This window comes from Littorina saxatilis, linkage group LG2 (assembly GCF_037325665.1).
Source record: "Littorina saxatilis isolate snail1 linkage group LG2, US_GU_Lsax_2.0, whole genome shotgun sequence".
NCBI lineage: Eukaryota > Metazoa > Mollusca > Gastropoda > Littorinimorpha > Littorinidae > Littorina > Littorina saxatilis.
Genome location: NC_090246.1, coordinates 67920032 through 67938746, shown reverse-complemented (window position 1 = coordinate 67938746; position 18715 = coordinate 67920032). Strand labels below are relative to the sequence as shown.

Sequence of the window (18715 nt, the reverse complement as noted above, 5' to 3'; positions counted from 1 at the left end):
TTAGTGAAATAGGCCAACACTGATATATTACGACACATCTTTTGTCGCTTTTCGATTCTTCATGCTTGCTTGCATGTTTTTTTGTTTCCTTTTTTTCTTTTTCCTTTTTTTTTCTTTCTTTTTTTCTTTTTTCTTTTTTTAAAGTTCGTTCTTTCACCCGTTGTAGTCAACAAAATGCAATACAGAAAAGTAAGGCAAGTCTAACCGAATCATGGGGTAGTAAATAACTTCACTATTCAAGCCGACAAATGCTACGATGGATATAATATATCATTTTTGGCTCACGTAAGTGTAGCCTATGCGATGCTAACTTTTGTCTGTCTGTGCGTGCGTGCGTGCGTGTGTGTGTGTGTGTGTGTGTGTGTGTGATAGAAACTTTAACATTTCCGAGTCTATGGATAAAGCTCGCATAAGAAGATTACGTCTCGGTCAAAAGTGTTTGACGTGTGTGATAGAAACTTTAACATTTGAAGACGTCACATTATGACGTAAGAGGGTTAGACGTCACGCGAAGGAATTACTGAAAGTCTCGGTCATTGTTATTGTGAGCGGGCCGAGACTAGTTGGCAGATCTAGTGTCTCGCTTTCTTGCACAGTTTCACCTATGCTTACTGTGTGTGTGTGTGTGTGTGTGTGTGTGTGTGTGTGTGTGTGTGTGTGTGTGTGTGTGTGTGTGTGTGTGTGTGTGTCAGTGTGTGTGTGTGTGTGTGTGTGTGTGTGTGTGTGTGTGTGTGTGTGTGTGTGTGTGTGTGTTTATGTGTGACGGAGTGATTGAGTTTGTGTTACTGTTTGTCGATTTCTTACGTGAGCCTTGAAGGCTTCGCCTCTTGTCTTTCTTACTTTCGTTCTTTCTTTCCATCAGCCTTTCACCTGCTATAAAATCTACAAAATGCAGCACAGAAAAGTAAAGTTCAATCCTGTGGCAGTAAATAACTTTACCAACTTCATTCACTTAGCGTCGTGTTAATACGAGTTGCATTTCGCGCAGTCTGTTGGCAGGCGCCAGAATCTTTCTCAGGGGAAATCCAGCGGCCGACGTGCAGCGCTACGTGCGTCTGGTCTGTAACGTGCATGTAAATATGCCCCGGGAGGTATTCAGTATGCAGATGCAGCCCTAATGTGCGGCGACCTTAACGCACTCCACGCACACCACACCGGCCACTGACCACAGTACCAGCCAAGGAACTTAGTCGATAAATATCGACAGGGGGCGGACAAATGGTTTACATGTGAAATGTGTGTATATGGGTGTGGGTCTGAAACAAACAAACAAACAAACAAACCATGTGAACCCCCCCCCCCCCTCCCACCGCTCGCGGGCTGAACGACTGACGTCACATGTCGCTTCGGTCTTTTCCAGAAGAACACCGCGTGTACATAATACACAATTCGATCGCGTAGCACTGCCAATGCCCTTTTACGCAACGAAAACCGTGCTGCTGTTTCTTGTGTGTAAAATCTGAAAGCAATATAAGTGAACGAACAATTGAAAACTGATATCACGTTACTAAACTCCCAAAAGTAATAAATTACTTCTGACTGCGGTACACAATACATTTTCAAAGCAATTTTTATTATTTTCAAGACATAAAAAATACAACGGAAGAAAAATGCAAGCAATAACAATTTTTTTAAAGTACAGACTAAATACTGAAGCTCTCTATTTCTCTTTAGTATGTTGGATTCAGGTGTACTTACTCACAGTTGCAGACAGATACAGATTCTAACACGTGTCGAGCGTAAAACAAAAAGTGAAACTAGAGAATAACATGAACCTGAAAACTTTTAAAATATTTGTACCCAGCACCAAATGAGATTATTGTAAAAAAAAAAATGTAATACAAAGTGTGTGTGTTCTACATAAGACAGGAGAATTTACATAGCAACAGAAAACATGCTTGTAAATCACTGAGCACCAATGTAGCTAACTTTGCCCGTCTCACACCTTGTTAATGTTAGTGTCACTGGTACGCAACCTGTTCTTCATGCTCTACTCTTTCCACCCGCGCTGCACTTTGTCCATCATTGACATTGTGGGCGGGGATATAGCTCAGTTGGTAGCGCGCTGGATTTGTATTCAGTTGGCCGCTGTCAGCGTGAGTTCGATCCCAGGTTCGGCGGAAATTTATTTCACAGAGTCAACTTTGTGTGCAGACTCTCTTCGGTGTCCGAACCTCCCCCCCGTGTACACTACATTGGGTGTGCACGTTAAAGATCCCACGATTGACAAAAGGGTCTTTCCTGGCAAAATTGCTTAGGCACAGTTAATAATTGTCTACCTATACCCGTGTGACTTGGAATAATAGGCCGTGAAAGGTAAATATGCGCCGAAATGGCTGCAATCTACTGGCCGTATAAAATTTCATCTCACACGGCATCACTGCAGAGCGCCTAGAACTGTACCCACGGAATATGCGCGATATAAGACTCATTGATTGATTGATTGATTGTCCCCAGCTTGTGGTGAACTCGGATTTAAAAAAAAAGCAGGACAGCATTTTCGAAAACATCTTCTCACACTTTCAAAGAAATGTCAAATGCATAAACTGTGTCATAAAAAAGCACAGGCACTGTATCATTGGTTTGGCACTGTTGCAGAAAGTCCTTGTCATCAGCTTTCATTTTGGCAGAGCAAGCGACACCCACAGTCCGACGAAAAATGTCCTGCATGTCAAGGAACATTTGCACAATGTTGTCTTTGACAAATGTCAGTCCTCCTCGGTTAACCCTTACACTGGTGCAATTCTGTAACACATGTTACATAGCCACTGGTGAATTAACAATAACAGAGAGAAATGTAGCAAAGTGCACTTCGCTACCCTAAACACTCTAATCATCGCATAGCGAAACAGCCTTGTGTACAGTACAAACGGGATAACCCATCCCATAGCAGACGATACGATGATGCGCGCGCACCTTGCCGGCGCAAATTCTAATACAATACCTTTCTTTATATATCTACCTAACTTCTATCTTTCAAAGTCCCTTTTATCTTTGATACGGTCCTAATTATATTTAGGTTTGCATAGAAGTCACTGATTAGGCTGGATGGCTGCATATTATTGTGTTATTTACGATAATGCTTCGAACTGACCAAAGCGTCACTCTGACCTTGACCGGTTTTCATGTATCGTCGAGAGAAATTGATTCTCACAAACTCATCTTTGTCTTTTCAATCATTGTTTTGTCATTTTTGTATCACTATTACATATCCCGTACCTATGTTGCATATGATTTTAGTTTGTTTATAAGGATTTGGTTGTAATGAGTGATGCTTGGTTCCTCTGCAAAGATTGCTAATTTATGCAGACAGGTACTCGCGCAGGAATTTAGCCGATTCCATTTACTTTCGGACTTTACCGCTTCGTACTAAGTCAATGTATAATTTTCCCCCAAGTAACGCATATCATGATGTTTGTCTAGGGTTCTTCTTTTTATCTGTATGATTTATGAGTTTGTCCATTATTCCAGTTTAGAGAGTTTTGTAATTTTCCGCACTGAAGTTGGTTCAGTGCCTTCACTAGGACCATTGTTTTTGCATCCTACTAAATAAATATAAGTTTTTACGAAATGTGATCTATTGCAATGGAAAGCTAAAGGTCGTAGCTTTAATTTGATGTATTGTTTGTTATGATTGGTTATGTATTTGTTTAAATAACGTAGGGTAAAGCAAGTGTAAGAAACACAGATTCCGTGTTTCTGGCCGTATTCAGGCGATTTTTATTCTCGGCGGACGGTGCTTTCTGTGCAGTCCGCGCCGGGGCTATAAGTATAGGCCGGACACCGGCATGAGTATGCATTCGCTCCTAGCAGCTGAACACGACACTACACTTGCTTTGCTGTCTACGGGTTTCGCCTTCGGCCTCTACGTTTCCTTGCATTGTTTTCTTGAATAAAAAGTTGAAACAAGACGCTTGGACTTGGGCTTCGTGTGTCTACTACTACTACCCTTCCACTCCTCCACTACATTTGGCGCTGCGCAGCAGGGTACAGAAGCATCAACTGAAAGAAGACAGTACAGGCAAACATGGCGGACGAGGCAAACACCCCCAACCTGCGGCTCTGCAAGCTGAGGCGTTTCACCGGCGAGGGCGACTGCGCCGAGACTTTTATCCAAGAGGCCAAGCTGATCCTGCAGCTACAGACGGTCCCTGCACTTGCTGCAGCGGCATGGATCCTTGGAGCGCTGGACGGAAGGGCTCGACAGGAGGTCATCAGGCGACCAGCAGCTGAGGTCAACACGCCGGCCAAAATTTACGCCATCTTGGAGCAGACGTGGGGCGACCAGCGAGATAGTGTCGCGCTGGCTGCCGCCTTCCACAAACGACAACAGGGTCTCGGCGAGTCCGTTAGCGAGTACGCCAGCCACCTACGCGCTGTGTGGGCCAAGACCAATGCTGCCGAGGCCAACACACTGAACGACAATACGCTGCGCAAGACCTTCGCCACAGGACTCCACCCACAATCCCTGAAGCGTGACATGTGCCGCTTCCTGCGAGAAAAGCCGGCCGCCACCTTCGACGAAGTGTTATTTTGCGGTTGTGTGACCTTGATGGAACTGTGTGGTGCCCATTTGGTGAGTGTGACTATAGCCCTTATTCAACGGACTGTGTATGACGGTGTAGAGAGCCTACAGGACTCAGCCAGTGTATATACTGTACTCGAGTGGCTGTAGCGCGTGCAATCCCATTCTTAGCTAGTGTGACACGTCATATCGGACTTGACGGATACAGACTTGGGCTGGTGACGTTAGCCATGTGGTCAGTATTACATAAGACTTTCCTCGGTGTTCGCGGCAGTGAAGTGACGCAAGTGTTGCGTCCACGAAGAGACTCGCAGGTGTGTTTACTGCCGGGTGTTTTGTTGCCGTTTAATTTGTTGATGTTTGATAATGTTCATTTTCATGTATGCTATGCCATGTTTCTTGTATTGGTATGATTGATATTGATTGTTGCGATTATTTGTCATGATGCTTTGAGTGGAATGTGTTGGCGGATGTTTGCGCTTATTGAAAGATTTTTTTTGTTGGCACAAGCAGATACTACAAATCTGATGGTAATTGCCACCTAGGGTTGAAAGTAATTTAGTGAATACTTGCTGACCTTCAAATAAGGCCCTGTATCATCACTTTCTTAATTGCTCTCTTAAGCGTAAACTAAGTTATGATTTACCTTGTTACCTTTAAATAGGCTTGGTACAGATCATTTGTAATGTTGGATGTCATTGCATTGTGTCAGGTGTATTGTACATGATGTATCATTTTAACAGTGTCAGGTAACTACGCCATTCATTAGTGAATCTGTCCATTTTGTAACTGTTACGTTTTTCACCTAAAATACGTCTTAAACACAGCCTTACTGTAAAGCCGTGAGCGAGAGTTTTTGTGAGTTTTAAGCTTGTGCATACAAGAGCGCACATTGAAAGAGAAACCCTATATTATCAACTAAACGGGTTGGTGGGGATGAAGGTTGCATTTTTGTATTAGTGTTGACATTGTGTTACTTTTTCTCAGTGGAGAAAATTTGATAAATGTAGCAATGTTTTCCCATGAAATTCCTGATTGTTTGCACTTTTATGTTTTTGACGCAGTACTTTGATCATATGTGAGACACTTTGTAAAATGCAGGCCTCACTTTTGATTTAGCAAAGCTGGTACTGATCACGAGAACATGTTTTTGTAACTGTCGATTTTCTCAGTGACATATGTGGAAGTCATAGGCAAAGTTTTCGCAATTTTTCTCTTTTTGGATAATCTAAGATGGTTTGATAAATTCAGCGCTTAGGCTTTCCTGTTTTTCTTAAAATCAGCGCGGCCGCTGATATGTAAAAGAGTTCTCCACACACGGCTGATTCCTTGACGAGGTGTGGGAGCTTGAGTACTTCTATGACCCCGAGAGCTATGCCAGCGGGAGTGTCAAAACTTCTGGTAGCGTCTCGCATGCTGGACAGGTCAACGGAGAGAGGTCAGACTAATATCAGCAAACTCTCCTCGAGTCATAAGGGGCATGAGAAGGATACTCATGTAAATAAAACCATGGGCAGACCGGACTCATCAGCCATGGCAGGCAACCGGTCTAGGAGAGGGACACTCTGAATTCAAACCATGGGCAGACCGGACTCATCAGCCATGGCAGGCAACCAGTCTAGGAGAAGGACACTCCGAATTCAAACCACCCCCCAACGAAGTCGGAGCGATGCTGACTGTGTTTCCGGACACAGTGTGGGAACCTAAACTAAGTTCTTGGGAGACGAGCTCGCACGCCACCACTATGGATTATGCCTCAGATTCAGACAGATATTTCGATATGGTGTCGTTCCCGTGGACCTTTGCCAGGCGGGAACGGTGCCGGACCCTCAGCCTCAAGGGGGTCCACCTCAGCGACTGGCGGCTCTGTTGACTCGGGAACCAGGGGAAGACAGAGTAGAGCGACTGGTCGAACTCAACATCCAGCGACAGCCATCAGGGTTGTGCAGTGGAATGCAGAAGGCGTCCAGAGAAAGAAACCAGAGCTACAGGCTTTTCTGAGAGACAACAACATCGACATTATCTGCATCCAGGAGACCCACCTGAAAGAAGACCGCAGATTCTTCGTCAGAGGTTATGACACCTTCCGACGGGACCGGCCGACCGGACACAAGGGTGGAGTTCTCACCCTAGTCCGACACAACATCCCGGCAGCTATGACGGCACAGACGGCAGACGGCGACCTTGAGTACATCACCATCAAGACCTTCCTGCAGGGAGAAGAACTCTCCATCACCAACGTCTATAGCCCACCTACCACCAAGCTGGACCTCCACACCATCCAGCTCCCAAACGACAAACATCTCATCGTTGGCGACTTCAACGGCCACTCCCCAGCATGGGGCTACGACAGTACTGACGCAAGAGGAGAAGACATACAGGACTGGATGACCGACAACCAGCTCATCCTTATCAACCAGCCAGATGACAAGCCATCCTACTACTCCAGAGCTTGGAAGAAAAGCTCAACCCCTGACCTTGCCATAGCCACAGAAGAGGTAGAAAAAAGGACCACCAGAACTGTCAACGACCAACTGGGAGGAAGTGACCACTTACCCATCACCCTCTCCATTGCTGACATGCAGACCATCCTGGAGTACCACAGAAAGAAAGCCAGCTGGAACTTCAAGAAAGCCAAATGGACCAAGTACCAGCTCCACGCAGAAAGCCTTCACAACATCACCTTCACGGAGGACATCAACCACAACGTAAAAGAGCTGACACAGACCATCCTAGCGGCTGCCAGGAAGTCCATCCCCCGTGGCTTCAGGAAGGACTACAAACCTTACTGGAGTCAAAGGCTGGCCTGCCTGCACCAGCGACTTTCAGAAGCCAGAGAAAGCATGGAGCAGTCCCCATCCGCTGAAACAACGACCATGCACAACCAACTGAAGGAGGATTTCAACAAGACCAAGACACAAGAACTGCAACAAAGCTGGCAGGAAATCACCTCCACCATTGGCCTCGATTCAGACACAGGGAAACTCTGGCGTCTCACCAAAATTCTAAACGAAGACAGCATGGCCACGCGGGGACCTACAGTACTAGAAGACAGCGGAACCTTCCACACTGGAAAAAGAGCAGCAAATCTCCTTGCCGACGTCTTTGAGACCGAGAGCACCATCAAAGTCCCACCCCAAAGAAAGAAGGAAGTTGCAGAACAACTTGAAACCAGACTCCGACAGCAGAGAAACGCAGCCCCACCAATGACCTCAGATCTTACCATGGCAGAGCTCGTCGATGCGATCAAAAGACTCAAGTGCAAGAAAGCGCCCGGAAAGGATGGAGTCTGCAACGAGATGATCAAGCACCTCGGGCCTGCTGCCAGAACTAAGCTCCTTGAGCTCTTGAACCAGTCGTGGAGATCCGGCGTCTTCCCCTCAGCATGGAAAGAGGCCATCATCATACCCATCCTGAAGAAGGACAAGAACCGCAAGCAAAAGACAAGCTACAGACCAATCAGTCTACTCAGCTGCCTCGGCAAGACCCTCGAGCGCATGATCAACAAGAGGCTGATGTGGCACCTGGAAACCAACAACCTGATCACCAATGAACAGTCTGCCTTCAGGAAGAACAGGAGTACTGAAGACCAGCTGATCTACCTCACCCAATCAATAGAGAATGCCTTCCAGGAGAAGAAGAAAGTCATTGCCACCTTCATTGACCTCTCCAAGGCCTTCGACAAGGTGTGGAAGGAAGGCCTCCTCCTGAAGCTATTGACGGCAGGAATCGCTGGACGAATGTTCAACTGGATCAAGAGCTTCCTGTGCCACAGAACCGCGAGAGTCAAGCTTGACGGCAACCTGAGCTACGCTGTGAAGATCAGGGAAGGAGTCCCCCAGGGAGGAGTAATATCCCCCACCCTCTTCGTCGTCTTCATCAACGACATCACCAACAGCCTGTCCAGACACATCTCCAAAGCCCTACACGCCGATGACCTTGCGATGTGGAGCGCTGCCGAGTCCACCGCAACCGCCAAAGTCCGGATGCAGGAGGCCCTCAACATCACCTCTAAGTGGGCGACAGACTGGTGTGTCACCGTGAACAGCCTCAAGACCGTAGCCACCTGCTTCTCCCTCTCCAACTCCAAAGAGACCCTCCAACTGACCATCAACAACCAGGCAATACCACAGGAAGACACCCCTACCTACCTAGGTATCAAGCTAGACAAGAAGCTCACCTGGAACCCACACATCAAAGAGGCGGAGAAGAGGGCTACGAGAAGACTCTCCATCATGAAGAAACTGGCTGGCACAAAGTGGGGAGCCAGCAGCAACATCCTCAGACAGGTGTATACGGGACACGTCCGCCCTGTGATGGAGTATGGAGCTGCAGCCTGGGCCACAGCTGCGAAGAGCAACACCAGCCGGCTCAACAAAGTGCAGAACGCAAGCATGCGCATCATCACAGGGGGACTGAAAACTACGCCCATACACGCCCTTGAAGCCACCACCAGACTCCCTTCCCTGGACCACCGACGAGAAGAGAAGGTCATCGTGCAGTACGAGAAGCTGCAACGACTCCCCTCTCACCCAGCACACCAGCACACCCAACAGCTGACGAAGAACAGGCTGAAAAGAAGCAGTTTCAACCATCTGGCCAAGCAGCTAGAGAGAACCCAAACCAGCTTCCTACCACGCACCCCTGAAGAACAAGAGCCCCTCCAAGACGCTGAAGAGTGGAACAGCCAGCTCAGCAAGGTGCTCTTTGTTACTGACATGCCAGGAGTGACCAGCAAGAGAGAGCAGCAGGACGCAGTCCTCAAGAACCTCACGCTGGAGATGATGCACCAGGACTACAACGCCTCAGTATGGACTCACATCTACACTGACGGGTCCTCAGATGGTGCCATCAAAAACGGAGGAAGCGGGATCCTGGTACGCTACCCAGACGGACACACCCTTTCAAGATCCCTGCCTGCCGGAGAGCTGTCATCCAACTACCGGGCAGAACTCACCGCTCTCAGAGAAGCAGTTAGCCTGGTCAGCGAACACCCACCCTCTCACGCCGTCTTCCTGACCGACTGCAGATCCGCCGTCCAAAGCCTGCAGTCGCCCAAAGAGCAGCTGGAACGAGACACCCAGCGTCTTCTTTGTACTCTCTCCCAGAGCACAAACGTCGCTGTCCAGTGGATCCCTGCTCACTGTGGCCTCTCAGGGAACGAGGAAGCGGACAGACTGGCCAAGACTGGCAGCCATCTGGAGCAGACAAGACCAACAGTCTCTTACAGTGAAGCCAAAACCCTGGTGAAAAGACACTACCAAACCACCTGGAATGCCCAACACAGCCTGCCATCTGATGATCAGATGCCCAACTTACAGCGCCATCAGCAGACCATCCTCTTCCGCCTACGGACTGGACACTGTCGACTGCGTGCCCACATGCACCGCCTTGGTCTGTCGCACACACCGAACTGCCCGTGCGAAACAGGCCCACAGACCCCGGAGCACATCCTGCAGACCTGCCCGCTCCACCAGGAAGCCAGAACAGATCACTGGCCACAAGGTGCCACACTGCAGGAGCAACTCTGGGGCACCAAAGACTCCCTGATCCTGACCACTAGCTTTATTCAAGCTACAAAACTTGAAGTCTGACCTGAGGAAAAAAATCCTGGAACGCCGAAGAAGAAGAAGTAAAAGAGTTGGGGGGGATGTAGCAAAGTGCACTTCGCTACCCTAAACACTCTAATCATCGCATAGCGAAACAGCCTTGTGTACAGTACAAACGGGATAACCCATCCCATAGCAGACGATACGATGATGCGCGCGCACCTTGCCGGCGCAAATTCTAATACAATACCTTTCTTTATATATCTACCTAACTTCTAAGTCCCTTTTATCTTTGATACGGTCCTAATTATATTTAGGTTTGCATAGAAGTCACTGATTAGGCTGGATGGCTGCATATTATTGTGTTATTTACGATAATGCTTCGAACTGACCAAAGCGTCACTCTGACCTTGACCGGTTTTCATGTATCGTCGAGAGAAATTGATTCTCACAAACTCATCTTTGTCTTTTCAATCATTGTTTTGTCATTTTTGTATCACTATTACATATCCCGTACCTATGTTGCATATGATTTTAGTTTGTTTATAAGGATTTGGTTGTAATGAGTGATGCTTGGTTCCTCTGCAAAGATTGCTAATTTATGCAGACAGGTACTCGCGCAGGAATTTAGCCGATTCCATTTACTTTCGGACTTTACCGCTTCGTACTAAGTCAATGTATAATTTTCCCCCAAGTAACGCATATCATGATGTTTGTCTAGGGTTCTTCTTTTTATCTGTATGATTTATGAGTTTGTCCATTATTCCAGTTTAGAGAGTTTTGTAATTTTCCGCACTGAAGTTGGTTCAGTGCCTTCACTAGGACCATTGTTTTTGCATCCTACTAAATAAATATAAGTTTTTACGAAATGTGATCTATTGCAATGGAAAGCTAAAGGTCGTAGCTTTAATTTGATGTATTGTTTGTTATGATTGGTTATGTATTTGTTTAAATAACGTAGGGTAAAGCAAGTGTAAGAAACACAGATTCCGTGTTTCTGGCCGTATTCAGGCGATTTTTATTCTCGGCGGACGGTGCTTTCTGTGCAGTCCGCGCCGGGGCTATAAGTATAGGCCGGACACCGGCATGAGTATGCATTCGCTCCTAGCAGCTGAACACGACACTACACTTGCTTTGCTGTCTACGGGTTTCGCCTTCGGCCTCTACGTTTCCTTGCATTGTTTTCTTGAATAAAAAGTTGAAACAAGACGCTTGGACTTGGGCTTCGTGTATCGTGACTACTACCTTCCACTCCTCCACTACAGAAAAATAACAAAAAACAGTCATATAGGTTTTCGCAGCCATGGGAGGTAATCGGAACCGACCAAACAGACTGAGCCAGTAGCGCGACATATGTTGTGACAACCAGGTGACATGACAACCAGGTGACAGTATACGTAAAGTAGCGCGACATATGTCGCGACAACCAGCCGCACCGTTGTCATGTCAGTTGAAGAATCACAATCACTTTCTGACAGCTCACTGAACCTCAGTGCTTCTAAACAGCGCAGTTTCTCGTATCTGTATGCACCTTTCTTGAGGCCCCAAACTTTCTTTTTTAGTTTCTTCACCACACTCCCAGCAACATACCTGATCACATCCTTCCTCACACACTGGCACCGGTCGGTCATTCGCGTTGTCTTCCTGTTTGCACCCATAGGTTGCTTCGACCAGCCTTTCAAACATCCTGAGGCAAATGGAAGCTGATGCATGAGTCGACTTGGTGACCTCTGTAATGCTTGCATGGCTTGCGTAGTACAATGAGTGAGCCTTTTCCTTGGCCGCGTTCCGGAACTTCCCTCGTAGACCAAGGCATGACTCAAACACCTGAAGTTTGTCCCGAAGAACAGCACCTGTCAAACAGACCACAAAGTCTTACACTTGAACACATACAATAGAACCACCTTTGTATTACCTCAAACAATCTGAGAAAGCGGGTCTTTAAAAGGAGGCAGTCTTAAAATGAAGGAAAATGTACAGAAGTTATGCACAGACAAACTGACAAAATAAGGTCTTGAAAGGGAGGGATTATCAAATTGGGGGGGGGGGGGGGGGGAGGGGTGGTGGTCCACTGTATATATATATATACAATAATAGATTTTTATTAGTCCATATCTTGGGATAATTCCCTGCCTCGTATAACTTTAAAAGAAAGGCAAACACACACACCATTGTATTCAAAAAGAACACTTGCACATTGACAAGCTTCATATTGATTGATTGAAGTCTGGAATGTGTACGCGAATGATCAACAATAATTACACGTATGCCATACAGGGAGCACTGCTTACTATATATGACAGCTTATTCTCAGCGTAACTGAATAACTTGAAATTTAAACTTGAAATTGTTTTACATTATAAGCAAAAGTGAAAACACTACTCCAACAAAATTGTATTCATTCATACAGTGTTTCTCTAAACACTTACAGTCCAAGGTTTTAACATGGCTTCACAGATCAGCTGACAGGCATTCATTTTCTGCAATCTCACTGCACACCTCTTCCAAAAGTGGAACTGTCACCTGTTGACATTTAAAAACACATATAAATGTACACACAGTGACACAATAAAAAATCATGCGTAATGATAATTATCCAAAAATATTATATGATGCACTGGTGTCAAATGTGTTATGGTATTTTATGTTATCACAGAATCTAAGTCTTGAAAAATACACATGTTCACACAAAAATATGGCAAATACCACATGAGACGGAAATATACACAAATCTGCAGTAACTTGACTGAGAAATCACAAGCGGGTGTAGTTGTAGGCATCACAATCACAAGACAAACAAATTCTGCCTTTATGTTTAATATTTTTTAACAATAAATGTTGCAAATGTAACGAATAACTTCTCACCTTTTGTGAAATAGTACTTTGAGCTTGACACACTTCTGACAAAAGTGGTGCTTGCTTCCTGAAACAAAATTATTCAATGATGAAAAGAACTGAATGTGGCAGTGTTAAAAGTGATATTCAAACTTGTATGTAACTATCAGTACCTATACTGTAAAACGAGAAGGCTATTGGCATGCTCGTCAATCAGTATGTGTCATTCAGTGTTTTGTGCTGTAACAATGAAATGCAATCAATGCAAGTTCGTGCAGTCTAGAAATAAATACAACAATAATTTCAATTGAAACCACAAACTAGTCAAATAAATTGTGTAAATAGTTGGACAAAGAGATGCTTATTAACCCAGGGAAATAACAGGATTTCTTAGCAAAACTTTCCCAACCCATTTACCTGATTCAGTCCGGCTTTTCTGCTTTTAACACTTACTTTCAGTTTCACTAGAATATATCACAACTACAAGAATAACAATGGAACAGGTATGAGATTTTGTTTTGTTTTTGTAAACTACATCAGGATTTAACTAGTTTGGAAGCTCTGCTTACATACAAAATACAGACAGTGACGTTCAATCGTGGTGGCTGATCAGTGCACTGACTGAGACGGACGATTCGATTTGATCGCTTCACCACGCCTTTCCAACTATGTGCTCCCATACAGTTTTGGTAGATACATGCTTGTGCAAGTATGTTATTAGTATTACCAATATGAATCTTATTTTCCTTTCGATGGTCAGTTTTACTCACCTCTGTAACGGCAGTCACCTCTGCGAATGCTGTCGAAGAATCTAACCGAAAGTAAACATTCTGGGAATCTACGCGCATCGGCCTTGACGCAAGTTCAATACTGAGCCAATGAGCGCGGCGCGAGAATCTTCCCGCACCGTAGACCAGATCAGTAGGTGCTTGATTTTGGTATTTTGATTTTACATAACATTAAACCTTTCTTGGGGTTCATGGTCATGGCAACAGCCATAATAATATTATATCATGTATAATATTACATTTCAGCATATTTGAATTACATGTCATCATACCAAACTGTCATACATTTTTATTCCCACATCATTCTGATTGATCACAACCAAACCTACTATCAGTGGACACATCCAAATGTAAGCGCCTGTTCTTGACAACTTTTAATCGATCTAAAAATAGCAACTTGCTGGGTCCTTCGCCGCCAACAGACACTGTTTGGCCTGTAGGTAAAATGTACAATGTATTTTCTGATTTGTGCACAAAAGCTTTTTTTCTTTTTTCTTTTTTTTTAACATAACAATGTTTAATGTCACTGTATGTTTAAAAGACCATGGTCATATTTGTAAAAAAAATGTTAAATTAGAAAATAAATAACATTTTGGTTCATGATTTTTCCTACACCTGTGCTGAAAATAAGAAATAAAAATGTCGGTATATAAGTCGCTCAAATACAACTAGGTATGAATGGCTCGGTTTGAGTTTGTTGCAGTTGACCCTGCACAATGCGACCTATCATGTTTTTGCGATTTTGCCGTCACCCCTCCCATAGGGTGACGTCAAACTCTGTGATGACCAATTTTGACGTCACTCCTCCCATAGGGTGACGGATTTCACAACTTTCTACAGATGAACAATGTTGCCTCCACCCCTCCCATAGGGTGACAGATGTCACAACTTCCTGTGTACACAAACTGATGACGTATTTCACAACAAAATGGCGCTGCCCATGGTCAACCTCGAAACTATCCGTCAGTATAGAATGGGGGCGTCCTCGCCCCCATAATAACCGGCCAAAACAACGTGTATACACGCTTGGCTACTTTATTATGTTGTGCTACCACGAGATTTCTACAGTGAAACCCCTATTTTAAGACCATACCCCCAATTTAAGACGCCCTCCCTTTTAAGACCCTGCTTTTCGAAATTTCTTTTTATGAACTCTGTAAATTTACACGCATTTTAAGACTCCCTCATTTTTAAGACCTGATTTTCTCAGAATTTTGGAGGTTTTAAAATGGGGACTGATTCCACTGTATTACGAGATGACAGGGATGCGTCGTGTTGTGTTGCGTTGTGTTGTATAAAATAGAATTGTATCGTACTAGACAATGTTCGGAAATAACTCAGTCAGGGTTTGCAAGCGTTGTGGAAGAGTATCGCCCCGCTTTTCTAGTACAAACAGGAAACACGTGGTCGACCAGTCAAAACCACGATCGCAGCGAACTATATGACTCCGATTTGAATGTCAGTTATGCAGTGTCCAATCGATGTGATGCTTTTTTCTGTCAAAAATGTGCACATTGGCAGCCACGCTTCACTGGTGATGGCCTGCAGTGATCGCTAAGCGTACGCCGTGTTAGTTTTCCAAACTCCTGTAACCTCGACGTGACCTCAAGCGAAACTCACGGGACCTCATTTGACCTCAAAGCACATTGTCGGCTAACACTCGGTGCAAGCGACCCTTGCCGCAGCTGATCGTAAACTCCAGTGTGTATCAGTATTTTCGAAAGAATTTGGGTCATATCGAACAGACACTGTATAACATATCGGTGTCAGTTATTCACTGCGATCGTGGTTTTGACTGGTCGACCACGTGTTTCCTGTTTGTACTAGAAAAGCGGGGCGCAACTCTTACACAACGCTTGCAAATCCTGACAGGATTATTTTCTGAAAAAAACGTCTATTGCGGTAATTGTGTTGCCCGTCTCACGTGTGATGTATTCATGTGTTTTTGGCAGAAGTCTACTGTCTCATTTTTCATATTCATTTTTATTGTCGTATCGATGGGAAATTCGGGTTGCTTCTTTTCAATGGAAAACTAGCAGCAACAGAGTCGCGCTCATTCTGATAATCATCGCTCCACGGCTATCGCCAGTTGTCTCTCTGACCGGACACTAAATTCCTACGCGAATCTATCAAAACAAGAATACAGAGTTATCTACCATATGTTGTTCGCGAGCAGTGTTCGCGAAACGAAAATGATTGCAGATTGGCCGACTTCGACAGTGATCGATCTCCGTTCTGTTCTTCACAGTTATGAAAAAGACATCGTTCTAAGGTCAAAACAAGTCGACATTTTGGGACTGCTGCCGGAAGAAGACCGTAATAATTAGTATATGGTTGCATCACTGTCAACTGGTTACAGAGAAACCAAACGGTTGATTATCACGTGACACTTTTGCCATATTTAGAGTTGTTTGCACAGTAAATACAGCCGCGAAAAATTGCTCGCTTGAAACTGTCTTACATATCAATTCCTTTGTAATTTAAAAATTACACAACACCATGAAAAATCATTATCGACGATCGCGAATCTGCTTATATCCAGAACACATTACGAAAAGATCTAAATATGTAAAAAAAAAATCGATTTCCTCTCCAGAGAAGGAAAACCAAGGCATCCTGTCAGGGATAGAATGAGACCCGAAGGGAAGTAACTCATTTTTGACCTGGGTTCAGGATGAGTCGCGCTACCCAGGTGCACGGTGTAATTGCAGCCACCTACCCTTCTGGCAGAATGACCTAGCTATGTCTATTACGTGCCACAGCGGTGACACGGGTGTGGGACATGGATACCGTCTGTGAGTCAGCGTATAAAGTTGACCCGTGTCCGTACCAGCCCGGATTCGAACTCGTCATCGCAAGTCCAGTGCTCTATATCAACTGAGATACCGGACTCCTCGGTTTTAACATTTAGTCAAGTTATGGCTAACGTTTTAACATTGACTGGGAATCGAGATGAGGGTGTGGGGTATGTGCGTGTGTGTGTGTGTGTGTGTGTGTGTGTATGTGTATGTGTGTGTGTGTGTGTATAGAGCGATTTCAAGAAACTACTGAACCGATCTTCATGAAACTTTACATGGAAGTTCCTGGGTATGATATCCCCAGACGGTTTTTATTTATTTTTTATTTTTTATAAATATCTTTGATGACGTCATATCCGGCTTTTTGTGAAAGTTGAGGCAGCACTGTCACGCTCTCATTTTTCAACCAAATTGGTTGAAATTTTGGTAAAGCAATCTTTGACCAAGTCCGGACTATGGGATTGCATTGCAGCTCGGAAGCTCAACAATTAGTTAATTAGTTTGCTTATTAAAGTTGTCATTGAAGTCATTTTTTCGCAAACAGCTTTAACATTGATTGCATCGTATTCTTCATCAAACTCTGAATCTACAAATGTATACAAATGACATGTTTACTCTTAAAATGTAATCACAATTTACGAAAATAGGTTAATTAGTACTACGAGTACGATTAAAATTTAAGAAATCGATCAAAAAATGATTTCATCTTATTCTTTATCATTGCATGAGTCTAAAACTTGAACATATAGATAATATGTGTATTCAAAACAAGCTCAGAAAGTTAAAAATAATACAGAAAAGCGCGCTTTCCTGCTTACTGCAAAACGCTATTGGGCTATACTGGCTTGTCAATTTCACTTTGTGTTGCACCGTAAAGTGAGCGATTTCCTTGCTGCGTGGATTGACGAAGCTGTTAATTATGTCTTTGTGAAACAAATGCAGTTCGTTCTGTTTCATTCTGTGAGTTCGACAGATTGACTAAATGTTGTAATTTCGCCTTACCCGACTTGTTTGTTTTTGTTTGTTGTTGTTGTTGTTGTTGTTATTGTTGTTGTTGTTGTTGTTGTTGTTGTTGTTGCTGTTGTTGTTGAAAAGGGTGTGTTTCGTATAATAAGTCTGCAACACCATGATCATCGCTCTCCTGTCAAGTCTTTGCATGTCTTCTGCGATCTTTCGGTTCAAACACAACCCAGCCCGTGTATTGCAGGATCAGTCTTCAAAGAGACTGCTTAGATTGCGTTTTTCATCGCCAGTTTGTCATCGAGCAAATTTGGCAACCTCTACGTTATTCTTGGCGTGTAGAATCGTCGCTAAGAGAAGCTGAACGTTTTCCAATGAGTTTGAACGCATTTAATAGCTTGTTCGAAGAATGCTTCATTTAACAATACCCCGAAAAGATGTCTTGCCAAAAAGGCAGTCTATCTACATGTTCATCAACATTCATTTTGACGTCAGTTATTGCATGGGCACATCATGAATCCCGCTGAATACACGTTCTAATCAAAAAAAGAAATGCCCCAGGAATCCCCGCTAATTTTTTAAACTCTGTTTAAGTCAAAATAGTATGGAAAGCTCTGGTAAAATCACATAACATGTTACCACAGGATTTCTAGGACGGTCAACCGTAAAACTGTCCACGGTTCTTTTAGTTTCATAGAATCAGCGATATTTACAAACATATTTCTTTCTTTAATGACAAAAAGATGGTTGACATGACACTGCGAGTCGCGACAAAGTGTGAAGCCCGTGTGTAGAAAGTACTTTAACATTATTATTTTTAGTAAAGTAACTCGTCACAAAATATGTTTGTAACAATAAAGAAACATTTGACGCATACTGCATATGGATTCATTTAGAGTGTGAAACAAGAACCACCCCTCCCCAGTATCTGCCACTCTCTTTCGAAGCAGTCCAACAACATGGCAGATTTATAACCCAGGGGCGTGCTATTTAGCGGGAGGAATCTGGTTCAATGCCAGCGCTCATTGCGCAATGATCAGCAAAGGCATTAACTTCACCACAAAGCTTTTTCCTTTTTCCTTCTCTCCAACTCGACAGTCGTGCAACAGTGTGTGTGTGTGTGTGTGTGTGTGTGTGTGTGTGTGCGCGTGTGTGCGTGTGTGCGTGTGTGTATATATGTGTGTAGGTGTGTGTGTGTGTGTCTCTCTCTCTCTCTCTCTCTCTCTCTCTCTCTCTCTCTCTCTCTCTCTCTCTCTCTCT

The 18715-nt window shown here is 44.3% G+C and overlaps 1 protein-coding gene and 1 long non-coding RNA gene across 5 annotated transcripts in view; one reads left to right on the top strand and one right to left on the bottom strand.

Annotated features, from left to right (window-relative positions):
* LOC138959594 (cys-loop ligand-gated ion channel-like) overlaps nt 1-18715 on the top strand; it is a 154497-nt gene that overhangs the window by 46713 nt on the left and 89069 nt on the right. The window lies entirely within an intron of this gene.
* LOC138959595 (uncharacterized) lies at nt 11513-14461 on the bottom strand. The gene is made up of 4 exons (XR_011453753.1): nt 13680-14461; nt 12940-12997; nt 12504-12597; nt 11513-11927 (listed from the first exon to the last, which is right to left on the bottom strand). It is a non-coding gene; the product is annotated as an uncharacterized lncRNA (long non-coding RNA).